General features: G+C 47.0%; 3 long non-coding RNA genes across 4 annotated transcripts in view; 1 reads left to right on the forward strand and 2 right to left on the reverse strand.

Moving 5' to 3' along the window:
* LOC116785354 overlaps positions 1-26,831 on the forward strand; it is an 81,183-nt gene that overhangs the window by 37,992 nt on the left and 16,360 nt on the right. The gene's annotated exons all lie outside the window — the stretch shown is intronic.
* LOC116785358 lies at positions 3,409-12,130 on the reverse strand. The gene is made up of 3 exons (XR_004356503.1): positions 11,795-12,130; positions 10,663-10,965; positions 3,409-6,011 (listed from the first exon to the last, which is right to left on the reverse strand). It is a non-coding gene; the product is annotated as an uncharacterized LOC116785358 (long non-coding RNA).
* The window catches only part of LOC116785352, a 58,929-nt gene continuing 49,007 nt past the window's right edge, over positions 16,910-26,831 (reverse strand). Inside the window, exons 14-18 of the long non-coding RNA XR_004356494.1 lie at positions 26,338-26,453; positions 24,911-24,961; positions 21,850-22,024; positions 21,096-21,186; positions 16,910-17,171 (exon numbers count right to left, since the gene is read on the reverse strand). This is a non-coding gene — a long non-coding RNA (uncharacterized LOC116785352). The remainder of the gene's footprint in view (positions 17,172-21,095; positions 21,187-21,849; positions 22,025-24,910; positions 24,962-26,337; positions 26,454-26,831) is intronic.

Below are 26,831 nucleotides of genomic sequence, written 5' to 3' on the forward strand. Positions count from 1 at the left end.
GAATATACACCACTCTGGCCATGATTATTGCTTAACAGGGTACTGTTGGACTCAGTGAGGTAGGGATGTTTTAAAAGGGGCCCATTAAACACCACCAATAATTGGACTTCCTCAGCCTGGACACCATTACACCGGCTTAATGGTGGTGAGCCTCCAGGGAATACCTGCAACAGCACTGGCATCAAATAGGGGCCAGTGTGGAACTGGGCCGCAGGGATAGATCTTAATAGGATGGGGACACCAGTGAGTGGGGTTTATTCATCTTGGAACACCGTGCTTCGTTTTTCTTTCCCTTCAAATCTGCTTTTCTTATTTTTCTCCCCATTTTCGGGTTTGCATGTGACAGTGCCTGCCTGTTTCTGCAGTACCCGTCCTGCATCCCCCTCTGGACTCCTGCTCCCTGCCATCCCAACATCTCGGCTGCTTCCCAACCCAGGCAGTGCATCGGGGGTGGGGAGTGCAGTGGGTTCTGGGCATCCCCAGGGATCCCAAAGGAGCCGCAGTGAAACGGGCTGCTCCTTCCATGCAGGGCCTGACATCCCCAGCGCACTCCCAGCGCACCAGCGGTGTAGTTTGCCTGGAAAATCTGTCAGGCAAAATTTGTTGGGTTTTTCGCAGCTCTGATTTCTCTATCCCCGAGAGTGTCTTTGCTAAGAGAAAGCATTGATTTTTGCCATCCAGCACACACACGTATGAATATGATTCATTCCACCCCATTCCTCAGAATAACTTTGGTGAGTTGTTATCCCTGCTAAAATGAGCCTTTTCACAGTTCTGTATTTCCACCTAGCACACCCACAATAAAATTACCAGAGGTGAAATAAACTTTCCTTGGCTTGAGAAGAAATTTTATGTTGTTGTAGGGGACTCTTTCTGAAGAAATAATAGTTATCTTTATACCACATTAATTTATATGTAAACCTAGCACCATATTTATTTGGGGTCAATATAGGGTCAACAGAAACAAGAACAAGCAGTTGGAAACAAAGGTCCACTCGTACCATTACACTACATTAAAGTTAAAAGTATCTATTAAAGGCCAGATTCCACCACACTAACTAAAAGTTTCAAAATCTGACTAAAAAAATAAGCCCCCATTCAAAAGTAAATGCTAAGATCAAAATGTTTCTTAGCATTAGGATTTTCTCAAGTACCTACTCAGTCAACTTTTGTTGCTAGATTGAAGGGCAACATTTCAGGAACCATTTTTAAAGTGTACACATTTTATGTGTTAAATTGGTGAACAGGGCATGGGCTGCTGAAGAAATCCCATAATATTGATTGTATGCTGCAGACCTGAGTTGTCATTTTGTCTTATTGCAATGTCTCTTATTCTTTCAGTTCAGTTAAACCTGCAAACAATTCAGCCTTTAGAGCTTTAATATTTTCAAAGAGACATTCATGTCCAGAAGATGTCTTAGGGTGTTTGTTCCGTCAGGCTGGGTTTGATATTCCCATTAAAAAATATATATGGCTCGCTTGATGAGAAAATCTTCAGAGAGAAGGATTTTTCTTCAGCTTAAAAATCTGAAATATAACATTGAGTATAAAAAAGTGAAGAGACAAGTCTTGAAGCAAGGGATAGAAAAGAAAAATGACTGTGAACTTGTTCTACTGAAACTATTTGGATTTATTAGAAAAAGGCTAAATCCTTTGCTAGTAAGCTAATTAGAATTATTTATTATGTTGAGGGATTTTTGTGAGAAATCTGAAGAAACAACTTGAAGAAGGAAACTTACTTTGAAAGCTGCAATCATAAATACTTCTCTTTTTTGACTGAGTAATGAAGAGGTAAACAGACAGGAGCGTGGTGACTTTAGGTCTTATGTTTTACCAGAGCAGATTATGCTTTAGCTTATAAATAATCATGATCAAACTCTGGCTGGTTTTGTTCTGGGCGAGGCTGGGCAGGCACTGGTAGCAAAATACAGAGAGTGGTAGGAAAACACAGCGTGGATAAAGTCCCGGGCACTGGAAGGGAGGACAGGGGTGCTGCTGTTGGCACACTGCCAACTGAAGCACCACAAATCCCAGCACAGGTGACAGCTGGGAACACAAGCTGGGAGCTGAAGATTTTGGCAGCTGCCCACTGATCCTCTCATGTATCTCTCTGAGTGTGGATACATTCACAAAGCTTGAATGAGTGTAAACACAAGTCCTTGCTCTGCACCCTGAAATCCTGGAGCATGAACCTGACTTGCTGTGCTCTTCCCTTTCCATGCATCACGTCCTTAGGGGGAAGGGTGACATCAGGTGCTGGCCCCGTGCCCGCTTGGTTGCAGGAGACCTTTGGGGTGGGACGCAGGGCTGGGCCAGGGAGCCCTCCCGGGACAGGTGTGGGGCAGATGGGCTGGCAGCCATCCCACCCCACCGACTGGCAGCCTGGCAGCTGGGGCTCCTGCTCCAGTGACAGCACATATTTCATGGAGCTTCCCTAGCAGGCTCTGGGAAGGGATGTGCTTGTACACAACGGCTGCAGCATTCACAGAACTCGTACAAATGAGGGCAGAACTTTAAAGGATGAAGCTTTGAGATGTTTGTCTTTAAAAAAACCTTGATGCAGGTTTTTCCTTCATATTTTCCTCTTAAATCCAGTGGCTGCTCTGCCAATATTTTTGTTTGGTGCTACTACTTCCCACAAAAGAAATGTTCTCTAGATTCAGATTTGGAAGAGAAATATATGCTCTATTCTAAATTATTTTTTAAAAAGCTGCAGTTATCACAGAATTAAAAAGCACGGGCCTAGGACGCTGCTGTTGCAGTGGTACATGGGAGGAACTCAAGTAAATAGGAAAGGTTATTCTTCCAGCTGTTGAGAACTCTGGTGCCAGATTTTGAGTGGTGATGTGACTGAAGCAGTTTGAAGGGGCAAAGGTTACCTGTCTCTAAATGCATGCCATATTGCTGCAGTGATGATCTTCATCTCACCACTGTGATACACTGAGGGTGGAGGTACCTCCTCTGTTTGATGGACATTTCCTGCTCAGAAAACTCCATCCCACATCTCCTGAGCTGGGCACAGCCCAGAGCAGGTGGAGACATGGGGAAGGATTATGGACTTTTGTGACACAACACTCACCAAGAACCATAACCAGTGGCAGAAATTGCTGATTTGTTGGAATTATCTGTCAGCAGCTCAGGCCTTCACCAGAGATACGAATTTGGGTATAGGTGAAAAACAAACCTCGTATCTTTTGTGTTACAGGAATTCATAGCTAGGCCTGAGCTGAGGGCTGACTTTCTCCAGGACTGGGGCTCATATTTTATTCCCGGGCAGAGGATTGTCTTTGGGGCATGGTTTGGGTGGATGAGGAGGTGTGCGATTGGTGCTTGTGAGACAGGCCTTCAATTTTCAGATTTGTCATTGAATTTCAGTGTGATTCTGAACCAGTTCTGTATGAGCTTTATCGATATAAGGCTTGATCATCCGAAGTAGGAAACACTAAATGATCATTCAGCAAATTTGGAAGATGGGTGCAATTACTCAGAAAGACAAAGCCATGATCCGTTCAATCATGATGGGTGATGTCATGAAATAAAAGCTCAACACTAGTATTTCAATTTCTCATAGATTCTTTTCTAGAAATATTCTGTAAGACAGTTTTCAAAACCATGCACTTACCAAGTACCACATAATGAGGTAATAGTGAGTGTTGTATAAAAAAAGAGTTCAATCTTTCAATTCAAGGAGAAACAGATTATATCCACAGAAACCTGAGGGTGTATTTAACTCAGTAATACCCATAGCAAGCAGAGTTTTTCCATGTCAGCTCATTTAACTTACTTTACAAACTCACTAAACAAGGCACACAGCAATCTGCAGTCCCAAAGCCGAAATCTTCCAAGGTTAAAGTGACTAAACTGCAGAAGGTCAGGCCACTCTGCCAGTGGCAAGAGCTTTGTCTGCACCAGTCATTGTCTTATTGTTCACCCTTTCCTTGCAAGCACATTAAAATTCACCAAAATATATTTAAGTAAAGCAGGTATTTGTTGGTGTTTGGCACTGCTGTTTCTAGAATGGGGTTTTTTGGGGGGGGGGGGGGGCATAGGGAGTGAACTCTCACTCTTGCAGTCTTGGAAATGCTGTATCACCTCTATTTTATTTGAGTTTCTGATTCATTTTGACATCATCTTACATATTTCTGCCTTAAAGGTCAAACCTGCCTCTTGCCAGGGACAACTGACAAATGAGAATATCGGTGTTTGAGAAAAATGACATCCATAATAGGTTAATCTCATCTTTATCAACCCAACTTGATAGGATGCTCTTGAAAAGTGATTGGGGATATTCACCAGGAGCATTTCTGAGTCTGTGAAAAGCTCAGCTTAAGCTTCCGCCATAACAGGCTGTAAAACTGATCGATGTCATATCTGAAAAATATTGGTGGATCCAGGCAGATGCCAAGTTTTCCCAGTCACTTAGGATTACTCTATCAATGAACTCGAGCGCATAACTAAATCTGCAAAGGTGCCCTCCAGACAGAACAGTTTTGAAAGGACCTTATTGTCAAAAGAGCTCCTTATTGTCAAAAGTACATCGTGTTTTTGTAATATGTGTTTTTGGAGCTGAATAACAGAGAAAGAAATTTTAAAATACTTTAAAAAAACCCTGAACAAACTCAGTATATTACATGTATGTCCACAGTGGCACTGCAGGTTTAGCTGGTGTGTTTGGCATATAAAACTAATATGGATAAAAAGACTGAGAACAAGGTTGACTGGGATAAGGAACAGGAAAACTAAATGGCCCACAGCTCTTGACGGGGAACATCTCTAGGAACAATGGTTCCCTGATTCCCACAGTTCCAGAACTTGGGGTCACCAGATGAAATTATCACGTGACAGTTTGAAAAATGAGAGGTACTTAACCCACTGAACACAGCACCACAGGCTGCTGCTGATGCAGGAAGCTCCCATAAATTCCAAAACCAATCAATCCATCAGACACCCATGGAAAGGGAGGGGGGGGGAAATCAATACTCACTAAACAGAATTTTCTGCTATGACCCGGTAAGCTCCCCCCCAAAAAAGGAGGCTGTAGCCTGAGAGAGACCAGGCCAGTCCTCACAATAAGGTGGTTGTAGCCTTAAACTCTCCAGGCATCTCTTAGGGGCCAGTGAAGGACTCATTACATGTTTTTCTTTGTTTCTTGTTGGCTGCATTTTACTGCTCTGGTTTAGGATGGCAAATGACATCAGGTAAATTACAGCTTTTGTGTAGAAAAACACATTCCTTTTATACCAAGTAGGAAATAGCCCATCTGTGGGGGGAAAAAAATAATTGTGATTTACATAATACAATGTGTCTGTCTGGGCTCCTCAATAGCCAAATGAGTTTGGGAATATGGAATCACAGAATCATTTAGGTTGGAAAAGACCCTTAAGATCCTCAGGTCCAATCATTAAATAATTAATGGGTTTTGGGCTGCCCACAAAGAAAATAGTCTTGGGTCTTGGGAGTGCTGTGAGCATCAGGCTGTTCCAAGTTTAGGCCAGCTCAGGAGTGATGTAACACATCATGCTGTAAAATAAGAAAAGTAATCTAACTCTGTAAAGGCTCGATCTAAAACTGATGAACAGAAAAAATTAACTATGCCTCTTCATAAATAATGTTAAAGAAAACAAACAGTAAATTGAAATTATTCTTTACAAATGCAGTTCAAAAAGACTTACTGTCAGAGCAGTACTCTTCTGTTGCAAAAACCAGTCAGTGTAGATGCTCTAAAAATGCTGAATGCAATTTATAGATTCATTTTTATGCTAAGATGACACTAACACGGTACCATGATTATTAATTACAGCAGTGTAAAAGCCATCTGTGACTTGGCTTCTCTATGCTGATAGAAAAGCTGTGCTGAAAGCTGCAGCAACGTCTGAGTAGTTTCATTCAGCACCATATTACTCCAGTTTTCGAGTGATGTCATGCAATATTCCACAGTGGGGAGTCAGTCCTCTGCTCTGCCTCATCCAGGACAATGAGCAGGTGACATATGGGCAGCAGCATTATGTTCCCTAGGACAGAGAGTCAAATGCAAAATAAGGAAGAGCATCTTCTAAGCAATCCCACAAAGCTTAATTTCAAAGGTGTGAGCTTAGTGTGATCTAACAGCTCTTCAGCAGGTGCCCACTAAGTATTAGAAGTGCAAATGATCCAAGTCACCCTCCTGCTAATTGGGCAGGATTGACAGTCTAAAGTGAATTCCTGTCCTTGTCTAAGTCAATTCCAATTGATTTGGAGGGGGGAATGAAATCATCCTCCAATTCCTCTTCAGTGCAGTCCATCACAATTACTCAGTCTGCGTTTCACATTGTGCAGAGAAGTGCCAAAGCTAAAACCTTGAGGAGCAGGAGGAGCAGACCTTAATAAGACTATTTAAATAACTTTAATAATCTCATCCTTTAATTTATTTTTTTTCTTGAGGAAATCCTAATTGACTTTGGTTTTACTTAACCAGAGTTAATCCAAACTACGTCTCTTCAGGCCACTTTCTGGCCTTCCATAGATCATAATGCACTTTTTTTTTTCTTTAATCTTTCTCCTTGCTGGCAAAGAAATGAAAGGAGTGAGAGATATTGTAAGTGCAGCTCAGTGAAGGTCAATTGCAGAGTTCCTCGCTCTCACCTTTGAAATAATGAGGGGGAACAGTGCCCAACAGGTAGAAGATTAAACTGATGAAGATGCCTTGTGAGGAAGGCATGAGGAATTATTATCTAGAGAAACCAAGTGAGTGTTGAGGCTGTAACTTGGAGATTCACTATAAGCATTTTCCCTAAAATAGGAAGAAGCATTTTCTGATATTACTGAAGAATATTAGTATTCCTATTACTGCTGTTACCATTATAACTTTCACCCCCAGGGCTCAGGTCAGCAACAACAACAATTTCTACAAGGTTATCAGGATTGCTGAATGTTTCCTTTTCTGCTCAGTGATGCTCAACAGTCTTATTTCTGGTCAAAATAATTTTAGTGGGAACTATGAAGCATAAAAATAATTAGATCAATTTTCATAAAGACATCTTTCCCTCGTGAATGCAATGTGGAATCCCAGCAGAGCAGGGGCAGCAAATCACTGTCTGTGCTTTCTCTCAGGGACCTAAATGAGCCTCAGTTTTTAGCAGGAAAGGGGTTACAATAAACTGTGTTCTCCCCTTATTGGATTCCCAGCTGTAGAAAGAATTAAGCAATGAGGTGAAATAATTGTTTAAAATTACTGAAAATGAATCTTGATCACAACCTCAAAACTGAGAATCATGATCATTATATTTGCATTCTCATGAATGTACATGAAGTTATTGTTGTGTACCAGAGGATATATTTGTGTATTAACTTTATCAAATTTAAGTGTTTGTGATATCTCAGTGAGCATGAAATGTAGTTACTTGGTTGCACCTGTTCATAATAATTGGATTCAATATTCATGAATGATTTTCCAGTAACCATGTGCATGAGTAACGATCATTAAGACAGGCTTCCAGCTCCCCAAATGTTGCACTGCAAGTGATCTGTGAGCTCGGGGAAAACAGAGGTTTATAAAATATCAGCTGACACTTGCAAATGCATGCACAGGTGATTGCTCCTCTTGGCCAGGGTAAGAAATCCCTGCTTGCTTACAGGTGGGAATTCACCTTCATGTAGCAGTTAGGAATGATGGCAAATGGAAAGGGACACTATCTAAGGCAAAAAAGATCATGATAAAACTAACAACTGTTAGGTGAGCTGAACCAGAGGCAGCCTGGAAAAGGCAGAGGATGAAATTATTGAAAGTTAAATGTGCCAAGACTGGAAAGAGTCAAAGAGCAGAAATTCAAGCAAGCAAAAGAAAACATAAACCATGAAGATAAAAAGATGATTTAATTTGCCTTGTCGTAATGAAATACATACTTTGTCTTCCAAGAGACCTTTGTTTATCCCTGAGCTTATCTGTCCTCCTCCTGGACTATCTGAAAGGTTTTGGGGCCAAACCAGAATACTGTTGGAGCTGACAGGAGTAGCACCTTAGGTTAGGTGAGCTAATGGAGCTGGGGGAAGTGTCCCCACCCCTCCCCTGGAGGGGTCACAGGATATGGTGATTCATTCAGCCTGTTCCTGTCAGACTAAAAATCTTCACTTAAATCACAACTGTTTGTTCTTGTGAGATCAGGTTATTGCAGTGCCTGGTGAAATGGTGTCCAAACAATGCTTCTATTCTCAGATCTTCCAGGTCATTATTCCTGATAACTGTCACAGTTCAGATGAAAGTAATTACTTAAAGATGGAGATAATCTGTCTAATAAAGCCAGCAGCCAGGCTGGAACATCACTTACCTTAAAATTTGCATTGCTCTGAACACATTTCAGTTATCAACACTGCAGATGTAAAATAAATATGAAATATTAAAGCTCATACTAAAGGTTTGCACAGAGGACCTATTCCTTAGTGCAGTATGAGTCAGCTACAGCTACACAGCCATGCAAGAGCAGACTCCTAATCAAAATCAGTCACAATTAGTCTTTCATTTGACTTCAAAAGGCTCTGAGCAGGTGCTCAGCTGGCTTACATTACGTATTGAGGGAAGTCTTCGGCCCTAAAAGTACATCCCAGTGCTGCTGGCTAATTAGAAACTGGCACATCTGAGTCACAGCAAGGCTAAAACTGAGTCTCCAGGTTATTATCCCATGGCTTTTACTAAAGATGTGACAGCCATGAGATCGCTGTGTGTAACAGGAGCACAGCTTCCCCTAAGTTTTGCCTATGGACAGGGATTACAACAGGCTCCATGGCTGCAGGCTTTGCATCGTTGGCACCCAGAAAGCAGGATGAAAACCAGCCTTTTTCTCCTCTCCTTCCATCTCTGCTTAGGTCAGCATCTCTCTAAGCATATCTTACAGTTCTTGCCTTGCACATGTTGAATGATTGCCTGGGCAATCTGTCTAAAGTGTTTCACCAGCCTTTAAATATCCTCTGAATCCCATCTGATCTCGTATCAGATGGTACAGGGAATAGGCAATTCCCAGTGAGGTGCACAGCCAAAGATCATACAGACAGCTGGGGTTTGGCTCACCTCTGCTTTACTAGAATTTCACTTGGCTCTGATTCCACTAAAAAAAGATCAAAAGTTATCAGGAAGATCTAAATGAACACATAGGTTGATCCAAGAGCCGCAAAAAGCAGGAATAAGGCACTTTACCCCCCCCAGAGTGCTCTTCCCTTGTGTGCTAAGAAAGGGCAAAGAAAGCTTAAGCAGTAATTTCTGTTTTGGTGACATTTTACAACAGTATGTGTTTTCTACAGGTGAAGACTTGAAAAAGAGCAGCTCCATGTTTAGATCTGATAAAGACCAAAGCAATTAGCAGTCAGCAGTCAGTTCCTTAGATAAGCAATTGGCCAGGATAAGCCTGCACATTGGGGAAATTCAGGGGGGCTTTTACAACTTCTGGGGGTGGCTAAGTGGGACCGTGCTGGGATTACTCAAAGTATCTAATGCAATGGTTATCCAACACTTATGGATGGAGGAAGCTCTGGAAATTCAAAAAAATATTTAATAATCAATTGCTCTTTACATGGGCAAAGAGATATTTTTGTTTTTCTCTTTTCCCTGCTGTAATGTGACTTCCCCTTATCAAAGGTAGTCAGACTCCACAGAAATGAGGATCTCAGAAAGCACCCCAAACATGTGGTCTGCTTTGTTGCCCCTCACTAGCTATAACTGTGGCTCACAAAAATAGGAGGACTGATAAATTTTCTTTAAGGACACAGCCATTTACTGACCACGAATTCTGAAAACTCACAAGTCTGGAGCCACAACTTACCTCTGATTTGGTATTCATTATGTTGAAAGCTACTACTCATGAGTTGTACCACCTCGTTTCAGAGCTTCAGCTCCCCAAGTTATGCTATTTATTGTAGAAGGAGCAAAATGCAATTTGGTTTGCCATTATCTATTTCATAAAAACGTGTCCCATGCTAATGTCAGGAGAAGAGATGACAGCAGTCTTCAGCACAAAAGGCAGAACAGGGTAGATTTAGGGTGTCATAATGAGATTAGAGTGAGACAAAATAGCAGATAATACAAGCAGAAGACCACGTGGATCAATACAGGGATTTCTGTAATGGAAAGCTGAATATGCAAAGATCGGGCATCGGTTCTAATTTATCACTTTCATCTCTTTCTGCTTTTGAAATCTAGTTAAGTAGCATAATACTGGCCTAGAGATTTAAGGAAGAAAATGTCCTCAGCCATTATTAATCTTACTTATGTATAATTGCATAAAAGAAGTAAAGGAAAACAACATTGTTTATCTTTGTTTTGAAGCCTGCAGACATTGCGGCTATTTTGCATAATGCATATTGGTATCAGTTGATGGGAGTTGCTTTTAAACCTAAAATGAATATTAAATGCTTATGGCCAGTCTCTTAATACTGCTCCAGGAACACAGAGCGAGTTCTCCCCCTCACTACCAGCCCTGCCAGCTGTGCCCGTGTGGTTCTGCTCAACACAGCCAGTGCCAGGCTCCCCTTGGGCACTCACATCTTCCTCCTTCTCTTTGCAAAGCCCACTGTGCCTGAGGAGAAACCCCACGACACGGAGCCCAGGGGCAGGATCAGGTAGCATTCTGTGCACTGGATGCTGCCCAAGCCCTTGACTGCTTGGGGTTTAGTTCTTCTTTCCAAATATATTCTTACCTGAAAAGAGCAGGGCAGCTGGCATTGGAATGGGAACGCAGTCATCCTTGGGGAGCCCGCTGGGGCTGTCCTTGGGAAGCGGGTTCTTCCTGGCAGCAGCAGGTGGGAGCTACCTCATCCTGAGCTAAGGGACGTGGCAAGGAATGCCCGGATCATCACCTGCTGGTGACTGCTCAGTGCTGGTGATCTTCCCTCTCTTTTGCTGGGATCAGACCGAGCCAACCCGGGGGTGTTCCCCGTGCCCCCGGTGTGCCTGGAGCGCTGATGGGCATCAGTCAACGAGCTGGAGGCACCACAACAAACCTGGTATTTAGATAATAGGATACTACATTATTAGGGTAAATACATAACGCAGATAGGCCACCTCGCATGGCTTCGTTTTGGGGGATGGGGGTGGGAAGTGTTTAGTTACTACCTGGAATTTGTTGGTGTCTGTGGTACAGTGAAATCTAATGACCCAGCCCCACCACAGCAAACCTGCTCATTTCTGTGCAGAGGGATTCCCAAAACATACTTTACCTGTGCTTACTGAAACTTCTTCCAGTGATTAGCTTGAGCCACCAGAGTGAAACAGTGGGAATACAGTGGAATAACATCTGCACCTGCTTATGGAGGAGCTTCTTACCTTTTTATCCTAAATGTATTTTTCTTGGTAGGCTACGGAAGTTCTTAGAAAAGAATCAAATGTGCAAGAAGTAAATTGCCCTGTCACCACCTGCAGGGATGTCCACAGTCAATTCCATGACCTCATGAAACTCGGACTAATAAATCAGGCATTTTTGGGGCTCAGAAATGAAGACTAAACCTGGTGGTTTTTTTGGTGGAGGTGAGGGTTTGGGGGCCTCAGGGATAAAGTTCTGTGTTGCTGGCACTTGGAACCAGTCCCAGCGGGCCAATCCTAAGGCTGTGAAAGAGACTTCAGTCCTGTGTTTTGGGAGTGCAAAACGAGGCTCATCCAAGCAGTTTAAGTCTTTGAACAGAGAGCCCAAATCCTGTATTTTGGGGGCTCAGGAACAGAATCCAAACCCTGTGTGTGCTTGGAACATGGAGCCCTGGCCCTGCGCTGTCAGAGTTTGGCCCCTCTCAGCTCATCAGGGCAGGTTCAGGGCCCAGAACGCAGGTCAAGCCTTACCTTGTTGGGTTCTGCAGCCCAGCCACTGTGTTGTGAGGCTCATGTGGCCGGTGCCTGGAGGATCCAAACAAGTCCCCATCGCTGTTTCAGGCCGTGGAGCCCCCACCGTTGTTCCTGAGACGGGCAGGGTCCCTCCAAGGTGGTCCCGGGGGCACGAGGCGGTTCGGGAGGCGCCGAGATGACCATTCCCAGGCTGTTCCCCGGCTGGGGCTGCTCAGGGGCTGGGACCCCAGTGCAGGTGACTGGTGGACAGCGCCGGGGCAGCCCCAGCACGGCCGGTGATTTCCAGCCTTTATTCGGTACCTGCGCGGAGCCGCCGCGCTCATTCAGCGCCCCCGGGACCGGCAGAGCCGCGGCGGGTCCAGTGACTGGAGCCCCGGACAGGAGAGGAGAGGGAACGGCGGACTTAGCGGGGCGGGACTGGGAAGGTGACACTGGTGCGGGGTTCTGGGGGCCAGGCCAGGGCTCGGGGCGCCGGGAGCTCAGGAAACCTCGGAGCCGAGGCACCAGTTCCACAGGGCGGGACAGAGCCCTGGGACCCGCAGGGAACTGCGGCACCGGCCGGATCTCCCCTGCCGGCTCCATAGCCCGAGAGACCCGGCCCCGTGCGCAGCTGCGGCCCCAACGCCGGCCGATCCTCACCGTTCCCGGGCTCTGCACAGCACCAGGAGCAGCCCCGCGCTGGGGCTCTGGCTCCGAGCGTTGATGCCTCCACGGCCCCTGGAACAGCACGCGCGATCCAGACCGGGGCGGGCGCGGCTCGGCCGGGAAGTACGGGACGGGGGAGGGGCGGGGCCCGAGGGGCGGGGCCGGCACTGGTGGGCGAGGGGCGGGGCCAGGACAGGTGCGCGGGGCCACAGAGCGCCTGCGCAGAGCGGGACCCAGGGGGCGGGGGCGCACAGGTGAGCGGGGCGGGGCCGCACAGGTGAGCGGGAACCAGGGCGGCTGCGCGGGGCGGCACCGAGAGTATTTAAGCGCCGGAAGTCGCCTACGGCGCCATTTGCCCGGTCAGTGTGCGGTCGGGGCCGCTCGTTCGGGGCCGGCTCCCCCGGGGGGCCCAGGTGAGACGCGGGGGCTTCGGCCTCCCACGTCTATTTCTCTATATTCCTCTATACCTCTCATTTCTCCCCTCCCTTCCTCCCCTCCCCCACCCCCTACTCCCACCCCCCCCCCAAACCCCCCCCCCTCCCTCTCCCCCCTAGCCCTCCCCTCCCTCCCCCCCAAACCCGCTCTACCCCTGCCCCCCTCCCTGCCCGCCTCCGGCCCCTGACCCACCCCTACCCTCCTTCGTCCCCCTCCTTCCTCCATCCTACCTGCCCTCCCCATTCCCTCTGCCTGCCCTCACGTATCCCAACCCGCCCCTCTCTGCCCTTCCTTCCTGCCTTGTCCCTCCCCGCTACCCAACACGAACCCCTAGTCTGTGCCACCGCTACCCCTTCACCCTCCCTTCCCCCTTACCCAGCCTCCTTCTACCCCTGTCCCCCTACACACCCCGACCCTTACCCCTCTACTCTTCCCTCCTTACTCCACCCCACCTGTCCTTCCTCACCCGGCCTTCCCCTTCCTTTTTCCCCTCTCCCCCTCTTTCCCCTACACCCTCTGTCTTCCTGTACCCCGCTCCCTCTTTTCTCCCGCAGCCGCGGGGTTCGGGGCGCCGGTTTAATAAAGCCTCCAGGGCCAGACCCGGCGTCCCTCGCTACAGTCCCCACACGGGGCCGGGCCCGCTCGGCGGGTCCCCCCTGCAGTTCACAAGCACCGCCCGACACCACCGGGGCTCCGGCCCGTCCCGACATCACACGGGGGGCTCCGCGGGCGGGTTCGGGCTGGGGGCAAGTCCTGCGAGTTTGGTCTCAGAAATAGATCGAAAGGTCTGTTTCTGGGACCAAACCCAGGGGCCGTTTGGGCCGCGTCTTGGGGTCGGGGGGAGGCGGGTGGGGAAGGGATGAGGGTCCCCTCCGGAGGAGGGGGCCCGGGGGGGGGGTGGGAGGGAGGGCCCCCTCCGGAGGAGGGGGTCCTGGGGAGGGGGTGGGGGTGGGCCCCCTCCGGGGGAGGGGGCCCGGGGGGGAAGGGGGGGGCGGAGGGGGGGGGGCTCCCCCCCCCCCTCCAAACCCCCCTTCTCCCGCGGGTCCCCTCCTCCGGACGGGGTCTACCCCGACCCCCTCCCCGGGACCCCCTCCTCCGGACAGGGGCCCCGGGGTGGGGGGACGGGAGGGGACACTGCGTTGCAAAATGATCACAAGTCATGCTGTAGAGTGACGTGACCCATGCTGCTGCCCCCCCCACCCCTCCCTCCCCACCCCGGGGCCCCTGTCCGGAGGAGGGGGTCCCGGGGAGGGGGCCGGGGTAGACCCCGTCCGGAGGAGAGGACCCGGGGGAGAAGGGGGGTTTGGAGGGGGGGAAGCCCCCCCCCTCCGCCCCCCCCTTCCCCCCCAGGCCCCCTCCCCCGGAGGGGGCCCACCCCAACCCCCTCCCCAGGACCCCCTCCTCCGGAGGGGGCCCTCCCTCCCCCCCCCCCCCCGGGCCCCCTCCTCCGGAGGGGACCCTCATCCCTTCCCCACCCGCCTCCCCCCGACCCCAAGACGCGGCCCAAACGGCCCCTGGGTTTGGTCCCAGAAACAGACCTTTCGATCTGTTTCTGAGACCAAACTCGCAGGACTTGCCCCCAGCCCGAACCCGCCCGCGGAGCCCCCCGTGTGATGTCGGGACGGGCCGGAGCCCCGGTGGTGTCGGGCGGTGCTTGTGAACTGCAGGGGGGACCCGCCGAGCGGGCCCGGCCCCGTGTGGGGACTGTAGCGAGGGACGCCGGGTCTGGCCCTGGAGGCTTTATTAAACCGGCGCCCCGAACCCCGCGGCTGCGGGAGAAAAGAGGGAGCGGGGTACGGGAAGACAGAGGGTGTAGGGGAAAGAGGGGGAGAGAAGGGGAGTAGAGGGAAGAGAGTGATATAGGAGTAAAAAGGGCATGGGGAACAGAAGAGGTATGGGGGGGTCGAGGGTGAGTAAGGGACCTGGGTGTGTGTAGCGGGAAGCCGGGTGAGGAGGAGCAGGCAAGGTGGAGGAAGGAAAGGTAGAGCGGGAATAGAACGGAGGCTGGGGTGGGTAGCGGGGGAAGGAGCGAGGAGGAAAGAGGGGTAGATTGGGGGGGTCGGGTTGCGTAGGGGGGCCGGGAGGGGAGGAAAGGAGGGGCTGCGGCCAAAGAGAGAAGGAATAGCGAGAAGGGTTGAGAAGAAGGGGTAGAGCACGGCAGGCTGAAGCCCCCGCGCCTCACCTGAGCTCCCCCGGGGGAGCCCGGCCCGAACGAACCACCCTGACCGCGCACTGACCGAGCAAATGGCGGCTGCGGCCACTTCCGGCGTTTAAATACTCTCGGTGCCGCCCTGCGCAGCCGCCCTGGGGCCCCGCGTACCTGAGCGGCCCCGCCCCGCTCACCTGTGCGGCCTCGCCCCCCGTGCCCCCGCCCCGGCCCCGCCCCGCCCCGTGCCGCGGCCGCTCCTCCCGAGGGGCGGGACCTGCGCTGGGGGCCGGAGCCCGGCCCGGGGGCTGCTCCCGGCGCTGGGCGGAGCCCGGGGGCTGAGGCGGGCACGGGGCTGGGGCAGGGGGGGGTCGTGCCCGAGTTCTGCTGGTGTCCGCCGGGGTGCCGCGTCTCCTCCAGCGAGCGGGGTGGGGGTCTCGGGGTCAGAGGACCGAGGCCGGGCTGGGACCGGGACTGGGACCGCCGCGAGCGGGAGGAGCCGCTCCGGGGCAGGCGCTGGGGCCGAATCCGGCGCTGCCGCTCCTGCTGAGACTGCGGCCGGCGCGGGGTTGGGGGCTTCGGGCACGGTCCCGCTCCTGCCGCGGGGACCCGGGGCTGTGCCGGTGCAGGGGCAGCCCCCAGGATACCTGCTGAACCCGATGCGCAGAGCTCTGCCAGTGCCCCCAGACGCGGGACTTGGGCTCTGCTCTCAGCCCTACAACCGTCCCCGGAGCCCGGTTTGAGTCCCAAAACACGGGACAGGGGCCGTGCCTCGAGCCCCAAACGCTGCACTGAGGTGCGGTTTCTGAGCTCTCGATGGGGCCGGGTGAGCCCGAGTTCAGACTGTGCCAAATGCAGGACTTAGAGCTGAGAAACAGAGACTCGCTGGCCAAATGAACCTGATTTGAGCACCAAAACAGGGGATTTGGGCTTTAATTCAAGCCCCCCAAAACGCAGAACTTTCTCTTATTTTGAGTCCAAATGTCTGAGTGCCCCTGGTTTCAAGCCCCCAAAACACCTGACAGTTAATCTCCATTTTTACACTTGTGCAAATTAGCCTGGTTTTGAGCACCTAAATTCAGCATTTGGTCTTCATTTCTGAGCCCAAACACACAAGACGTGGTCTCTCCTCAGGCCCCCAAAAATGCAGGAATCGATCACTGCTTCTTAGCCTAAAATGTGGCCACCTAAGGCCGGGAGGACTTTTAGTCTCCATTTCTCAGTTTTAACGCTGGTCACATAAGCCTGGTTTCAAGGTCCACATGCTGTACAAGACTCAGTCTCTGCCTTATACCACCAAAACGCAGCACTTGGTCTCTGCCTTAAGCCCTGAAAACACAGGTTTTAGTCACTGTTTCTGAGTCCCAGAATTGGCCATATGAGTCTAGTTTCAGGAGTCCAAAATGCAGGATTTAGTCTGTTTTTAAGCTCTGAGCCTGAATTTTGAGCACCCAAAGCGCAGCACTTGGTCTCTCTTTTGACTAAGTGATTCTGGTTCTGAGCCCCCAAAACACAGCAGTGCGTCTCTGCTTGTGAGCCCAGAATCGCAGGACTCTGCCTCAGTTACGAGCCCCCCAAACGCAGCGCTGGGTCTCTCTCCGTAAGCCCCCAAAATGACCCGGTGTGGTGGTCGAACCTCAGCCGGCAGCTCCGCACCGGCAGCCCCTCGCTCATCCCCAACCCATGCGGTGGGATGGGGAAAGGAATGGGAGACAAAACACAGCCCGCGGGGTGAGGTCAGAACAGTTTAATAATGGACACCAAGACAAATATGACAGTGTAATATCAATGACAACACACGATACTGACGGCAGTAACAGTAACACCGATCGCTGCCCCAGCCCCGCGTTCCGGAGCCCCCGCCCCGCCCCTCGCCCCGCCCCGGCAGAGCCGCGGGATCGCAGAGCCCCGAGCCCCAAATCCAGAGACAGGCACATCCCGCACAGCAGTCATGTCCCCGGCATCAGTCACAAGGGACAGACGTCCCTATGGATCCATCCCAACCGCGGTGACGTCTGTATGGCCCCCCCAGCCCCGGCCCTCACAGAGCCTTCACCGCGGGGACCCTGGCAGGGCGAGTGATGGCCACCCAGCTGGGCCCGACGTGTATTCTGGTTCCACAGCTCCTCGGCGCGATGCCAGGGTGTCCTGGAGGACAAAACAGATGCTCCCGGAGCTGTCAGGGTGCACACACAGAGCCCCAAGCCAGGGCCAAACCCTCTGCCCTGGACTGGGCTTCTCACCACAGCCAGGCTCCTCACAGGGCCACAGGAGACAGATCCAGCCCCAGAGCAAGGCCAGGGAGGCTCAACAGCATTCCCTGCACCACAACTGCCCAACAGTTCCACCATTCCATCCCAGCCCCTTCCCTCTCCACCCCCAGCCCAGCCCAGCCCAGCCCAGCCCAGGTATGGGTCCTTTCCCATCAGCCAGAGTGGCCCCAGCTGTGGGGTTGCCCCAGTTGCTGCTGTTCAGGGTCTGGGAAATAGGCTGCTGCCTCCATGGGGGGCATGGATGTGACTGGGAGAGCATGGCTGTGATGGGATGGCAGAGTGTGCCTTAAAAACACCTCTGCCTTTGCCCCAGGGGATCTGATCCAAAGGGGAACATCTGGTCTCCAAGGGAGCGTACAAGGAGCTGGGGCTCAGGGCTGTGGATGAGTTTCCATTCCTCCAGACCCACTCATCAAAGCTCTCCCAGGGACACGGTTGAATTCCTCGGAGCCAATTAGGTGCCTAAAGAATTGGGAATTCTAACAGAATGACACATAATAGCCTGGAAGGGGCACCCTCAGCCTGGGACCCACTTCGGTCCTTTCCTGGCTGTTTTCCAAGGAATATGCTGCTATTTCTCACAGTGCCACAGCTGCCCATTTTTAGGGAATGAATAACAGTAGAAGGGACTTCTTGAAAATCAGAGACCATTAAGGAGAACACGGAAGGCTTACTGGATTTCTTTAGCTGCTGTAAGGAGATCTGCTGCGCTACCACAATGGAGAAAAACTACAGCTCTTCCATTTAGGGACTGTTCAGAGCACCAGGAGAAACTTGACTTCTTTTCTGCACAGGGATAAGTTTGTTTTAATACCTTTGTGCCCATCTTCAAGTGAATATATGGAATGGTGGGGCAAGCAGGTACAAATAACCCTTCCCACATGCAAAGGGGACAGTGGAGCTATTGGGGGAGTCAGTGTGGTCACCAGCCCCTTGCAGAGCCACCCTTACCATGTGCTCTTGTCACATTAAATACCACTGTCAGTGACTCATTTATTTGTCTTCATAATTAAAATAACAATAATACTCTGACATACAGAAGCACCTTGAGTTCATTTGTAGGAAACATTATCAGACATTATCAAAGCTCAAAATCCCTATGTGGCTGCAACTGCACACGAGTATTCTATGGGTGAACTCCTGATAACATGCATGTTATCTTCAGCTCTTAAAGGAGATAGAACAGCCAGCACTCTCTGGTGTTAACTGCCACTGTTTAGTGCAGGGGACAGCTGCCATTCCTTTTCCCCTATGAAATGCTGCCCTTCATCTCAGTCTGAACTGTTGGGGTACGCTCCAAAGCAGGACTCCTGAGGGTGACGGATGACTGATGTTTCAGGTCTGGGTGCCCAAAACCTATGGCACTTGCAGAGAAAAATTTGGCTTTCCATTTGTTGAGTACTTTTTATTTTCCTTTTAAGTTATTTTAAGCATGTGATCTTTCAATCTCAATATCACAATGACATAAGGATGTGCTTTGCCTGTTTGCTTTGTGCTGTTATATTTAATGTGTTTAGAATGACCTTCTACCTCCATTAAATTACGTATGATCTGGTTTCTCATCAGGGCCATTTATGATCATTTGTCCTGGATTTTTATGTATTGCTTTTCAATGTCCATCTCAGAAATTTTCGTACCTGCACTGAATAAAAAGTGACAAGAACTGATGGAGTATGTTGTCAGAAACACTTTGGAGATTCCTGATTCCAGAAATGTCAGTTTAGGATCCGCAGGCCCTCCTGGGATGGACAAGTGTGGTCAGTCCCACCGTGGGGGACACTTACGGGGCACTCAGAGAGATGGTTCAGTGGTGGCCTTGACAGTGCTGGGGGAATGGTTGGATTTGATGATCTTAGAGAGCTTTTCCAACCTTAGTGATTCTGTGATTTTTTTCTCTGTTTCACAGATCAAAATGAACAGTGTAAATATGAATTGAGGCTTGCTTGTAAATACAAAACCCTGGAGCCACATCCATAAAAGGCTCCAAACATGCAGAAAGTACCAATATTGACACTTGTGTTTGATGTCATAACTGACAAATAATAATAATGTGATAATTGACAGTGCAGAATTAAAAATGACCAGGTAAACAGACCAGGCAGTCTGAACACAGTCTGAGAATATTGTCCACCAACACGGTAGGAAGAGAAAAACCCAACCTAACAGTCTTAGCAGATGCTTTGATGATTCCATGGCTAAGTAATCCTTGTTACGCTCTCCACTGCTCTTTGGTGGGACCATGCAAAGCCAAAGCATACCCTCAGCCAAAAGGTAAAAGGATTAAATAAATCAGTGCAGAGTCACTTTGCTGCTTCGGGACAGCATTTGTAATAAATTGAATCAATAAAGGTTTTCATAATTTTGGGAGCTGTTGGCTGTAGGGTGTGTGAGAGCTCCAATTTCTGTGTTAATTTAGTTGTCTTCAGAGGTTAGAAAGACTGAAGGAATAACTGTTTCAAGATTACTGTGTCTATCCCATTTCTGGCAAAGGCTGCGAGGGTTGAGGGGTTTTTTTTTAAATCTTAATAACTTCATTTATGACAAATGATGCAGCAGAAAACATCTTTCTCCTACAGGTTTATCAGGTTTTTAGGCCATTGAGTCTGATATTTCATTTTGTTCTTCTTTGCCCCTACCACAAATAGCAGGCAAAACAGAGAATTTGTTTCTTTAAGGTTCTTTGAGAGCACCCTAACACAGCATAGATAAATCCAAAAGTAAGTCTGAGTCTCATCTAATTTTTCAAGGATCAATGAAAAATGCACGAGTGTCATTTGCTTCCCGCTATTCTACCATAAGATTTCTTTTATTATTTTTATCTCCTGTAAAAGCAAAATTGGATATGTCCAGAAAATAAACACAACACGGCAGAAGAAAAACTCAGAAGATTGTGAAGTGAAACAAAATCTGGAACGCTGGTTGCTCAATTATATAGAGCTAACATAAACAGGAATGGCAGTTTACTGACTATTCTTTATGCAACATTAGGGAGGAAAAACTATTCTCTGGTGCTTGAAATGCAAATGTTTCAAATGTACATCTGGGCGTATTCCCCGTTAATCATTACTAAGGTCAGTTCTTCTATTTTTGCCAGGATGAATGTGCAGTCAACATTTGTTTTAATTCTGAAGCAGCTAGTTGCAGTTATTAAAAAATGTCTCTTCTTATTCAAGGCCAAAATGTTCTCAGTTTGCCATTGAAAATTTCGATTCAGCACAGAAATGCAGTTAAATCAAAGTTTCAGTGGTGTCCAACCACATCTAGGAGATCTGTGCACATGCTTTGTTTTACAAGAAAAGGGAGAGGGCATTTGCATCTCAGCTGTAAGAGACCCTCAGGTGGCTCTTTTATTGCCACTGTCATCTCAGGAGACAGAGCTGATCTGAGTAGGTTTAATGCTGACAATATGAATATCCCACTGTATGTAGACATTAAAATATTTTCCCTTTAGAGCAATCTGGCCCTTTACCAACCCCCCAATGGCCATGAAAATAAACTGCAGTGCAAATTATGCTAAAAAAAATCAAAGGGTGAGAGTAAAATTCATATCTGCAGAATTTTTAATTTGTGCCTGTGGCCATCTGGCGTTGCTCTCCCTCGGGACAGTGACCTTCCTCTCCTCTCTGTTGGTATTTCACTCACTCACCTCTTTGCTTGCTACACTGGCACAGAAATGCTGCCTTCTAGTTTTTAACTTCATTTTTTTTTGTCTGTATTTCTCTCTCTATGGAAGTGCATTGGAATAGGAATTTCCATTACAGCAGCTCTGCTAATAGAAACATAATCCAGTCTCACTTACTAAACTCTCAGTGTGGGTGAGGACCTTCAAATCCAAGGGAACTGGGGAGAGCAAGGATTTGGTCTGTCATGAAGCCTGGAGTTATCAGTCCCTGTGTCAAGAAAATATTAAACAAATGCTATTATCTGCCCTCAGCATGAAGATTCAGGTTGTGAAGCCAATGTCCTGTGATAATTATATTTATAATTGTAATATAATTATGCTTTGATAGTGCGAAGTTGGCAGAGACTTTGGCTATTCCACCGAGGCTGGTGAAGTTAGTTAGGGGGTTTTATATCAGTCTAATGTGTCTGAGCATGATCAAGAATTAAAAGGAGAATTTCACAGAAATATTTTCAGAAGTATTGCTCCAGACACTGAGGTAAAAAGCTTCTTTTAGGGGCCCAGAAGACTGAAGATTTTTCTGTTGGATTCTTCTCAGCTGTTGAAGGGATACATGATGTGATACATTGATATACCATGGAAAGAGACAAAAACAGAGAGGTAAAAGGTGTATCTCATATCCTTCCCTGAAAATATTCTAAAGAAAAAAATCCATGGGCACCAAACAATTAAATTGATAAGACACTGGTTACTATCCCTGGAGTTCAGTTCTACAGTTAATTGGAGTGCTAACTGAAATTATTTTGGTAGTGGTGTGCAATCCTCGTCAGAGGATACTCCACATTCCGAAGCCGTTACCTATAATCTGGCACCAGTGTCAAAATGTGCAAACCCAAGGTCCAACACATGGCTAATATGGAAAAGGAATTACCACTGGCCACAGGAGACAGAAGCTGCTTATCAGACAAGCCGTGAGTGTAGTGTTGCCTCTGTGGATAAATTAATAGCCTCATATTACAGATTATCTGGCATTTTTCCTTTTGGATGAGTGACATGGTTTAAATGGTATAATGTGTTTATCAATATGGGGTACAGCATTGGCATCCCTAGATTAAAAGAATTGATAGAAATATTATATATTATGGAAGGGCAGAAATATTATATATTATGGAAGGGCAACTATATCCTGAAGTCATAGAAATATGTAAAAATTAAACTATTTACAAAGGGAATGGAAAAACTGCCATTGTTGCCAATCCATACTATAGAACATGAGAATACACAGCTCCTCTGTCAATATCTAAAGGTCAGAGCACTTCCAGGATGGAAGTGCTTCAAGGATGGATCCTCTGAGGATCTCTAGAAGCCTGCTGAAGCAACAGGTATGTATGTAGGTAAATATATTTCAGGAGAAAGGGAAAAGGAAGGAACTAAGATCATTACTCAAGCTGAACCCTGTCTAGTACTAGTTCTAGATCTCAAATCCTGGTAAAGCACCATTTGTGCTGTAATCCCCTTTCTCGTGGTCTGATATGTGTTTTGTGGCTGGAAACGATTCGTTCTGGGGTTTGATTAAAAGACTGTACAATGTGTGAGGCAGCAGAGAACTCATCCCGAGCCCTCTGAGTTATTCCCATTCTGCTGGAAGCTGACATTCCACTGACAACCATCCCACACCTGCTTTATACTCGCAGGCTTTCGGTTTCTCATCTTAGGGGCACAGACCAGAGGAATGCATTTTTTTTTTCCCTAGTTTATGTTCTTTGTTGGTTTGTGAAAGCATATCTCAGGCTGTTTGGTATCTTTTGGTTTTCTACTGCAGGCACAGTTTTTTTCCTTTATCAGCTCCTCTAAAGCCTGAGAGATTGACTTTTTTTCCTCACTTGTTAACCTAATGTAGTTGCCTTTCTTCTATTCACTTAGATTGCGTTTCTGCAGTGTTGCATAGCAAGGAACAAAAAGAAGAGGAAAGAAAGCAGAAAGATCCCCCCAAACTACTGCTGTTTCTCATCCTATGATATTCTATATTGCAAAGAAAACAATTCCCATAAATCATTATGAGAATACCTAAAAACTGGGGCTTTAATTTTAACACAATTTTAGAATTGAGACAGAGGCTGAAATTATATGAACCAAGTTGTTTTGGACTTCCTATGATGCATGAGCCTGGATTCATCATGTGACATGAAAACGTCACTCAGCTACACTTCTTTATTTTACCCTTTAGCCAGTAAAGTACTGCAGGCTTCAAATTCCAGAATCACATCTTTTTTCCTTAATTTAAGGTCAACAAAATTATGCTGCAGCCTACAAGAGTTAGTGGAGGTTATTACATTAAAAGAACGACACAAGGGCACAGGCAGAGCGACATAAAGGTGAATCGAAGCGTTTAATCTACAACTTGTCACCTTTTCCAAATCATCTTGACAAAATGCTGATCACTGCACTGTAGTTCACTTGTCTCTCAGTTTCTGCCCCATTAAACAGCATTATGTCCCTTAAAGTCTTTTCCAGTTTCTTATACTTTCCACTCTTTCTTTTCCCCCCTCTGCCTGTTGTAATACCACTCCTCTTGCTCCATCATTCTCCCTGACAGACTCCTCAGCCTTTAGCTTTGGCAGAACACTGCTTTTTGTTGTAGTTCCTGTGATCTGTTTTGGTGCTCAGTGTCAGCTTGTTCCTGAAAAGACATATCTGCTTGAAAGTGAGGATCTCTGCTCGCTGAATTCCTCATGTAAATGATTTAAACTCCATTTGTGTAAGAACTGGGAGCCAGAGCCTTCCTCTCCTTTTTTTACTTTAATTATTAATGGAGGAACTCAGGTGCCTGACTCCCAGAGATGTCTCTTCCTAAGCCTGAGGGCAAGTACCCAGCTCTCATTTTGTGTTTGAGCTGGGTACCACACTTTGGAAACCACCCACATACGGCATGAGCTGATGGAAGGGGAGAGGGACAGGTTCATATCAGAGCAAAGGAAAAACAAGATGTTAGGAATAGATTGTTCATATTAAACAATGGCTGGACCCTGTAGAGCCTGCTTACCATCAAAACAATTCTTTCTCAGATAAGTCTCAAAATATACAACACAAAAAGTGGCTGTTATTTACCTCTAAATGCAGCAAAACATTTTAAATAAAGGGCAAAATCCTGTCTGCTCTTTTTATTGCATTAGAAAACAGCGGCATGAACAGATAAAATGTTCAGGCACCAGATGAGAGCAGACAGAACCAATAAAATCAGAAATAAAGAAGGTGTTTTATTGTGCTCTGGTGGATGGGTGAATTACACCTCTGAAATATATCTCACCAACTCCCTGTGTACAGGTTTGATGGTAAGTAACCCTTTGTGTAATTGCTGCTTGGCGTTTGCTGAACAGTTCCAGACAGAGGAACATGATAATAACCTGTGTAAAACTCTTCCAACGACCATATAAAGTCCAAGACTGAGGTCTCTAATAGTGCTTTAATGGCTGTATAAAGATTACAGCACATTAACAGTGATCCTAGGACATGCAGCAAGCCATCAATAAAAGAAGCCACGTGCCAGCCTTCTCCAAGTGCAGATAAATGAGCGACAGAGGAGAAGGTCAAGAATATTATGTAGATTGAGAAATTTTCTGGCCATAAGATCATTAGATCATTTAGACTCACCACCTGTACAACACATGGTAAATAACCTCACTGTGTGGCCCTGGAATCCATCCAGGTACCCCGTGTGAAAGATGCAAAAAGGCACCAAGGCCTGGCCTAGAGTCCCTCAGAAATGGAAACCCTGACACTTCCTTCGGTGTGTTGCCTCCATGATAAAACGTGTGTTGTTACCTCAGCCTGAACTAATTCAGAAATGTTTGAATATCCTCATGGCTGTCTTTGGAGAGCAAAATACTTCAGGGGAATATACCAGAATGACTTGACATGTTTAGACCTCATTATAAAGGAGGAACCACAGGAAACAGGAATACTAATTGTTAAAAAGAAGCACCAGGACTCACTTCAAAATCGATTTGTCCTTCCTGAGATCTTCAAGTGGTGACACCACATCCCTGGGAGGAGAGAAAAAATAAAAGGTATTTTTTGGTACAGGTCCTGGAAGTCATACAAATATCTTAAGAAAATCATGATTATATATTCTTAAAAGGACTAATAAAAAGAGAGTAAGGAATCTTCTGGCTACAAAAAAGGGAGGTTCATGAATTACAGACCAGACACTGACAGAATAAACTTGGCTACTAAGTTCAGCTGCAACTTCAGCAGTTTAATTTGCAGAATAAAATCTACTGCGCAGAAAAAATGCCTTTGAGTAGCCTTGTGCCACAGTTTATATTTTGTTGAGGAAAAAACCCCCATACCTAGCAATATAAACTGCACATACACATGTATTTTGTAAACATATTCCAGATCAACACGGAAGAACAAAAATCTGGAAACCTGAAATATCAGGAGAGAGTTATTTGTACAGACAGGCTGCTTGCTACACTGTGAGACTGTATAGCCTGAGGTGCCCAACTACAAATGCCCCGATGCTGCTGAATGACAGATTTTCTGTGAGAACACAAACACAACCCAACAGTCACAAGTTGCTTTGATGTTCACAGTCAGATGTCCTCTTCACAGGAGTGCACTCATTACTCACTTCTAGGTTCTGCCAATGAATTTTCATATTAAGGAAGCACTTGCTTCCTAAGAGAGATTATATTAAAAAGATTAATTTGCTGTCCCTTTTTAATGTTTATATTATCTCATATATTTTACTATCATAGAAATTCATTAATGATATCAAAAGTCATAGAAGAGATTTATGAAGAATTAGACTGGTCCAGCATAATCCAGTGATTGAGTTTGCAAGTCCTGCTTGAAGGTTATGGCTGTTGACATTTAATCCACATGATTTGATCTAGCATGAAATTTTGGCTTCTCTATGCCAGGAAAACAGTTTATGGGTATATGTTTCCCCAGTTCTGCAACACCACTTGAACTTAGGTTCGAGGTTATTATAATATGAATGTCGTCTTTGCTTCTGCATGTAAGGGCAAAACTGAGATGATGAAGGCTCTGATGTGCAGAGGGATAACTCGATTTGCTTGGGAAGTTCTTCTGGAATAGCACTGTATAAAAAGTGGGGATTTTGCCAAAGCTCTGTAATGCACTTTCCTAAGTTAGCAAAGAGTAAGGATATCTTTACAGACAACAAAATTCCAGAAGAGTTCCCTTATTATCTGGTAATAGCATTAAGTAATTGCATTGCAGCTTTATAAATATGTTTATCCCCAACACAAATTTGAGTGTTAATTCATCATTTGGGATCCTGCCACAAATTATTCCCATTCCAGTAGCCAAGTCAACAGATGGTGCATCAGTAACCCTTCAGTGACCTGCTGGCTGGGGGAGGATGCACCTACCCTGACAGGAGCTGACCCACCTGACATTGTCCAGGGCTGCACCAAACCAGAAACAGTGCAGGAAATAGAGAACTTCCAGAAGAGCTTGATATCTATGGCAGCAGTCACCTCTTAACTCAGGCACTGTATATTATTGCTGGGAAAAAAAAAAGTAAATAATCCAATTAATTATTTATCACCCGTGGAGAATTTTTAGAGATAGACATTTATGTAACTAATATTTCATTGCTTTTTTACTTGTTCACAATCAAAGAGTGAAGCAAGGCTTACTATAAATATGGTTGAGCTGCCAGATTTAAAAGAGGAAATCAGAAATGTTGGGTTCTGTGCAGATATCAGGTAGTAAATCAGCAATAAGTTCAATTCAGTGTTCTGCTCACTGATTCATTTCAAATATCCCAACTTCAGTGTCATTGTAGCAGTCAGAATGTCTGAGTCAATCACTAAATCTGAGTTGAGGAATAAATATCCTCATTCATCATTGTAAAAAGTGCTTGGGGTCTTTTCTAAGTGT

Source organism: Chiroxiphia lanceolata, chromosome 4, assembly GCF_009829145.1.
Source record: "Chiroxiphia lanceolata isolate bChiLan1 chromosome 4, bChiLan1.pri, whole genome shotgun sequence".
In the NCBI taxonomy this organism is placed as follows: domain Eukaryota; kingdom Metazoa; phylum Chordata; class Aves; order Passeriformes; family Pipridae; genus Chiroxiphia; species Chiroxiphia lanceolata.